This window comes from Lolium rigidum, chromosome 2, assembly GCF_022539505.1.
Source record: "Lolium rigidum isolate FL_2022 chromosome 2, APGP_CSIRO_Lrig_0.1, whole genome shotgun sequence".
Taxonomy (NCBI): domain Eukaryota; kingdom Viridiplantae; phylum Streptophyta; class Magnoliopsida; order Poales; family Poaceae; genus Lolium; species Lolium rigidum.
Window position 1 is genome coordinate 135,527,347 of NC_061509.1, and position 7,362 is coordinate 135,534,708.

At 41.5% G+C, this 7,362-nt stretch overlaps 1 pseudogene; it reads right to left on the reverse strand.

Moving 5' to 3' along the window:
• Positions 1-1,628: 1,628 nt before the first annotated feature.
• On the reverse strand, positions 1,629-6,664 carry LOC124690138 (annotated as a pseudogene).
• Between the last annotated feature and the right edge of the window lie 698 nt (positions 6,665-7,362).

Genomic DNA, 7,362 nt, shown 5'->3' on the forward strand with positions numbered 1-7,362 from the left:
AAAGTTGGATCAACACCAAAAAGGATTTTGTTTACCGGGATTTTTTTTACTTCAAGGGTTAGTGACTGACTCTTACAACATCTCCACCGACGCGTCCTATAGCGACCCCCCAATAGTGACTTGGGAGTTCGGCGCAGTTTTTAGGCCACACAGGCGCGTCCCAAAAGTATCCGGCTAGTTTTTGAGCTCAGTAGATGGGCCGGAAACCCGTGTCGGCCATTCGTGAGGGGTGCCCAACGTGCGCGCCACATCGGATGGAAGCCCTCGGGCCCGATTGGCAGCCGTTGAATGAGCGGTCAGCGTAATGACCTAGCCATGTGTGCCAAAGATTAATGGCGCCACCGCCCACCTAGCTACCTTCTCCTACCTTCGGCCAAGCAATAAATGTGCAGCACCGCCCACGCCTGCCTCCGGGTAAGCAACGGGGTGTGCTCGGGCATCGGCTCCTCCTCACACAAACCCTAGCGCCACCGTCCACTTTCTCGACCCCCCACCCGATTCATGGCCGGTTCTACGGGTCGCGGTCGCGGACGCAGCCGTTGAGGCCGCTATGTGTAATAACCCAGAACATAGGATCATCGAATGGTAGATTTAGAATTGGGATGTGCATTTCATCACAAAACGAGGGAAATTTTCGCGCCTTATTGCAACTAAACCTAAGAGGGATCGAGGTTCTCTCTCAATTGCAATTAGGGTTAGGCAATGTGAGTTAAGAATTTCGACATGATCTCTTTTGTAACTTGTGTATTTGGGAGTTGATTTGAATTGACAAGTCATATTGAATTTAAAACTAAATGAGTAAAAGACAAACAATATAGAATATAAAATATGAATTCATAATTCTAATACACATCATAATTCAAATCACTTTGAATTTCAAATTGCAATATGAATATACAAATAATTCATAAATAGATGATACAAATACAATGGGGCTCATAAGGAAAATTTGAGCTTTATTGATATATACACACACATACAATGTCTTTACATTATCCATTATACAAGAATTGGACGAATAAAAGGCAAAATAAAAAGAAGATTACATGAAATTGAATCCTAGGCTAAATCCTAAACTACATGTCTTGGAAGAAGTTGTCTTGGATCATCTTCATCTTTGGAAACCTGCAAAAGAGAAGGGAAGAACTATACAGGGGTTAAAACCAAGTCAGTAACTAGCCAGGGAGTGAAACCAAGTGTCAAGGACACTTGTGCATGTCCAAAACCTGGACAGAACCAGGATAACCATAGGCAGACCAAACCTGAGCCACACACATGGCTCAAGTTTCACCAAAGTGATCACGCAGCTCATAGAGCTGCTGTGCAATCAACAGCACAACAAGACACAACTATTAGTCACCAAGCCAAGCCAGGCTTGTGTGTCATAGCAAGAGGAGAAGCACAACAGATATAAAAGGGTAGAAACCCTAGAAGCAATGCACAGGTCGACATATCACCATTCACCAAGAAACCAGACAGGAACAGTGAGAGTTTGTCAAAAATCAAGTTTTACGAGACATAACTTGGTCATTTGGTTCGAAAATAAGTTGTACGAGACATATTATTAAACGAACATTGCAACTTACCCAGACAACAAGAAAAGTGGTAGTAGCGACAACACAACATAATTAAATTGCAAACTTCCCGTTCCAGTTCTTGTGCCGCTCGATATCAGAGGGCGAAACACTCTTATGGACCTTGGCCAAAGCCTCTTCGAAGTCGCACATGGCCACTGGGTCCTTCGAGATATAGTCCTTCGACATGTTCTTGATCTCGTCACGGGTCTTGCCTGCAATCTTTCGCCTCATGCCATTCATCGCAGCATCACGGCAAACATTTGTAAGGTCATCGCCACTGTAGCCTTCAGTCCTCTTTGCAACTTCATCGATGTTAACATCAGAAGATACCTGTTGGTATAAAAGCAGTAAGCAACCGGAGATACGAAACGGTAATTTATCGTCAAATAAGACACCGCGGTACTGATAAATGAACGGCATCAATGGATGAAATAACGAAAGACATCACATCGCGGTACCAATGGATGAAACAACGAAAGACATCACATCGAACATATAACAACAGAAGAAAATATGAGCAAGAAATGCATTAGTACTGTAGTTACACCATACCTCAACCGTTCTAAGATTAATGTTGATGAGTGACTTTCTGCTTTCAGAACTTGGAAGTGGAATGTAAATACGCTTTTCCAGCCTCCGCCTGAGCCAATCAAGATACACCGAGTTAAAAAGACACATGTACCAAAAGTGTAGTAAAAGAAATATAGTTGCAATAATTGCATGTAGCTAGCACGTTGACTGTCAAAGAAATAGCCACGTAGAATTAAATAACAGAAGCTGTAGATTGTTGTCCCCACTGCAGAAAAAAAATGTTTTTACAATAGACGTTTCAGCTAGGTAAAACGGCCATTAATCACGGTGGAGGCGTAAGAGCAGTCAAAAGTCAAAACAACCAGATATGACTCTAGCCAAGAAGGTTACACTGATTTAAATGTTAGTGAATGATGTAAATGTTAAGTATAATGTCTGCATGGAGCAACTAATTCAATCATATATACTGCTCTAGTCCTTCATCCAAAGTGTTTCTACTTACATGCTGAACTGACTTTAAATTTAGACAAGATATAAACCTATTTCTTCCAGGAAATTACATCTATACAAGGCTCATGGCCTTATGAAACTAACCAGTGACAAAAGTTACAAATGCGCAAGGCTCTGATTTTAAGCCATAATCGGTAAATGAAAAATGAAGCATGAACTGAACAAAAGGATTCTTTGCATTTTGAAGGACTCCAACAGCAGTACAACTCAAGGAATCAATGATCTTGTATAAAACAGGATATTATTCCTGAAGTTCTGATACTAACAGAAGCAACTCTAAGAAATTAATATATGCAAATATCACGGAAAATAGTTTGCCAACCTGAGTGCTTCATCAATATCCCATGGAAAGTTGGTGGCTGCCAGAACCATAACACTTTTTGGCTGACCATCTTCATTGGTAGAGCTATTGTTAACACCATCTATTTGCACTAGAAGTTCAGACTTTACCCTCCTCAATGATTCATGCTCACCAGAAGCTCTGAATAAATACATAAGCTGATAAAGCTGGACATAGTATTTTCTAATGATTATAAATAAAATAAAAGAACTACCAATTTCAGATTTTTCTGTCATTTGCTTGTTGAGCTTTATTAAAAAGAAAGATGTAAAAGCATGAAATATTCTCTTCTACAAAACGTAACTTGTTTACCAAACAAAGAAATTAAGAGTGTCTTCATTTATGATACAAGCTGTTCAGGGAGTTGTCATTATCTTGGCAGTAATCAATAGAAATTGAACTTGCATGGCAAACGGAAAAATGTATGTGCACATACCCACGAGATGCACATAGGGAGTCAATTTCATCAATGAAGATAGTACTTGGAGCGTGGGTCCTTGCAAGTTCAAATAAACAACGGACCATGCGCTCACCCTCCCCCCGCCATTTAGAAGCCAATGTTGCAGAAGAAACATTAAAGAATGTTGTGCGACATTCTGTAGCTACTGCCTTTGCCAAAAGGGTCTTTCCAGTACCTGGTGGGCCAAACATAAGAACACCTTTCCAAGGTCGACGAATACCCTGATCAGAAATAAAACCCAAAGGGACATGATGAGGCTAGATGTAATTTAGACTGGATGGAAAAGGTTACAAGAGAGAAGATAATATACTACATGGAATATCATAATTTACTAATGTTACAAACTCAAATTGTGGTTAGGGTGATTGGAACATAATTCTGAATGAAGTTTTCCTAAAACCGGTCGTATTTAAGAACAACTGCCATGTGTGATGTACAGATTACTCACACATGCTGTCAAATAAAGACAGCAACATTATCCTTGGCCGTGATGTTAAATAGCAGAAAGAATGGGTGAATAAAATAACAGACGCTTTATTGTGGAAAGTATGAGGAGGTCCATACGATAGCATAGTCCAAATTATAAATCATTACCTGAAAATATTTAGGCATCAAGAGAGGAAGCACAACGGCCTCGTCAAGGAGTCTTTTGGCCTCACTAAGTCCTGCAACATCATCCCATCTCACTCCTGGGGTCGAATCTAGAACATCTCTTTCAAGCATGGCAGCTAAGTCCCCATCTGGCCCATCATATCGTGACTTCTTGGACTTGCCTTCTTCGGCGTCGCTACTCTGAAACAAAAAGATCAGAAAAAATAGAAATTTCAAGAAATCTGAATGTCATATAAAGGTACTCAACAAGAGAGGAAAATTATTTTACACAATGTATACATGAAGATTCCAGTTCCTTAACTTAAAAAATAACAACATATGCTCTCTTGTTTCAGTCGATGATTGCTTTTGAGATGCTTGGTGACTTCAACATCATTCTTGTTGTGCGCACCATCATATTTTGTCTCTATGAAATATGAACAGCAAGGAACTACAAATAGATGATGATGGTATTCCTCCTGTAGGGTTCAATTCATTAGGAATTTTCCTATAGCGCTTGTTTGGTTCGTAGGATTTGAACCCATAGGAATTTTTCCTATGGTCTACTTTGCATGCAATCCCATAGGAATTTTTCCCTTAGGTCCAGCCTCATAGAAAGTTTCCCTTGTTTCTATGACAACTATGGCAAACACATAATCCTTCACAGCAATTCCTCCCCCAGTTTCACCAAAAGACCTCTATTCAACTCCACACAAGCCTGTCGTTGGGCTACTTGCATCTTCGGCAGGTACAAAGGAAGTGTTTTTTTCCATGGTGCAACCAAACAACATGCAATACAAATTCCTGTGATTTCAATTCCTGAAGGATTGAACAAGCCATGGCATTCTATTTCTACTTTTTTCCTATTCCTGTGTTTTGTAAATCCTGTGAATCAAACAGGCCCTAAAGAGGCATGTTTTCTCACTAAGACAAACTTAAATAGTTTTAGGAACAAATAGTTTTAGGAACAAATGGAGAAACCCAAGTTAGCTTTTATACAAAAGAAGTGCTAAGTTGGACTGAGTGGCATCATGTGATTGACTTCAGCAGTACCTTGCAGAAAATTGTTAACCGTACTTTGAATACACCAAGAAGGTATGCTAGAAATAACGGATCTACAAACATTTTGAAGCCATACACATACAAGCACTACTATAAAAGAAGTACGCCGTCCTTCCATAATTCTTGTCGTGGTTTTAGTTCAAATTTGAATACAATCACGGCAAAGAATTACGGAACAGAGGGAGTATGTACCTTAGATTATATCGTGAAATTTCCATCCTTTTTGCACTATGCAGATAGGTAGGTAAACAGTGCCAAAAGAAAAAGAAGCACTACAAGTCTAATTTCTTAAACATACGCAGAACATGTGTATTTTCTCATTCACGGATGCAGACAGAGAAAACAAACCGCAGCAAAAAAAAAATCAAATAAAGAGTTTATAGTGAACAGAAAATATTTGCTTGACAGAAATTACCGCTGAATCACCCTTGCTTAAACTTGATTTTCCTTTCCTCCCACCAGCGCTAGAAGCAGTAGATGATCTCACCACAGAGCTTGATTTACTCCCGTTGGGCTTTGCACGACGGCTAGGTGTTCCAGTCTTCGATGGACCCCGTGACCAAGCTCCATCTTGGGAGGATTTTTGGCACTAGATTGGCCTCTTGTTAACCTTCGGGTTGGTCTATCTTTTGGAGGCGCCCACACATCAGGGTCATCAAAGGTTTGTGGCAATGATGTTGGATACTCATCCAACGGTTGGAACAGAAATGATTTATTAGAGCGAATAGGAGGCGATGAGGACCGCATTGTCCCACTCCCAGGAGCTTCTTTAAAGGACTTCATTTGGGCATCAAGCTGCCTCACAATCTCCACCTCTTCACTGATACCTTGCTTACATTTCATCCATTTTGTGCGAGTGAAACCGTCGTCCAAATTAGTCAGATGCCTGCATGATCAAGTCTTATCTATCAGAACAGGAAGGATAACAAGTAAAGTGCAAGAAGCAAGATAGGTAAATTGCATTATCTAAGTATTTAATATAACAAATATTCACGCATCCATCATTTTACCTAACTAATAATCGAATGAACAAGAACAGGAGCCTATTTTTCTTTGGAACAGTTGCATAATGGAACTGAAAGTTGATCCGCAAAAGGATTGTCTATTGCACTGTTTTAGTGAAAACACGCCACTATTGTTTTGGAAGTTTCAAGTTGAAATAGAGCATCGATGTCTGTTATGCAACCATGGTAAAACCCATCGCCACTTCACAATAAACAAGGTGCTTTTCTGACTTCCAGACAGGCTTTACATGCATGCTTTTCTGTGGCGCTTCCAACAACTCTAATAAGTCTAAAAAACAAGCCCAAGCTATCGAGTCAAAACTCAAAAGTTCCCTGAACTTACACCGAAGCGGGATTTGACCTAACTAGAGCCATATATGACGGCAGAACGGTGAAAATAGACGATGATTTTCTCAACCCCAAATAGTCTATGATGGAGGTGGGGCGTGTTAGGGGGCTGGGGCGCTCACTTGTTGATCTGCGCGAGGGCGTCGTCGAAGATGATGATGGAGGTGTCGTAGAGACCGTCGAGCGCGTAGTCCCGCGCGAGCTTGCGGTGGACCTGCAGCCTGGCGAGCGGGTTCGCCATTTCCGCCGCCGCCGAGGTGCGGGGAAGCAGATTCGCCGAAGCCCGCGCGGGGTGGGAGGAGAGAAGGAGACGCGCACGGGCGGATGGAGAAGATGAGAGCTATTCTGTGATTTCGAATTCTGAGACAGCAGAGAAGACAATCGTTGTATACGAGTACAATATATGAGAGAGAGCCTAACGGCTGCCCACGCACGATCCGGTCTACACCTGAATACTAGGAGGAGTGGTTACAGATGAGAAGAGCGTTCAACAAGCAGCAGGTAACACAGGACTGTGGTTGTCTATTGGCGTCCGAGATTTGGGAAGAAGGAGACTCGGTCACCGACGCGGGAGTGGCTCACTGTCAGCGAACTCCCATCCGCCGCCACTTATATTTTCCTTCTTTTCTCCTATTTCTCTATCTCTACTACTTAGGGCATGTACAATGCTCAACGCTTAGGTAGGCGCTTGCAGAGAAAAGGTTAATTATCTTAAAATTAAAAAATCATCAAAGCGCTCACTCTACAATGCTGGACGCTAATAACAGGCGCTACATACACGCTAGGAAATAAACTAAGCGCCCATCTCCCCAACGCGAAAAATGATAAGCGCTCATTTTACCGATGGAAAGTTAGTTTCCTGCCCTCGTACGTTTCTGTCAAATCTTTTTTTTTTCGCGTCCTTTTTATTCATCTGGATAGCACCCGACGCTAATCAAA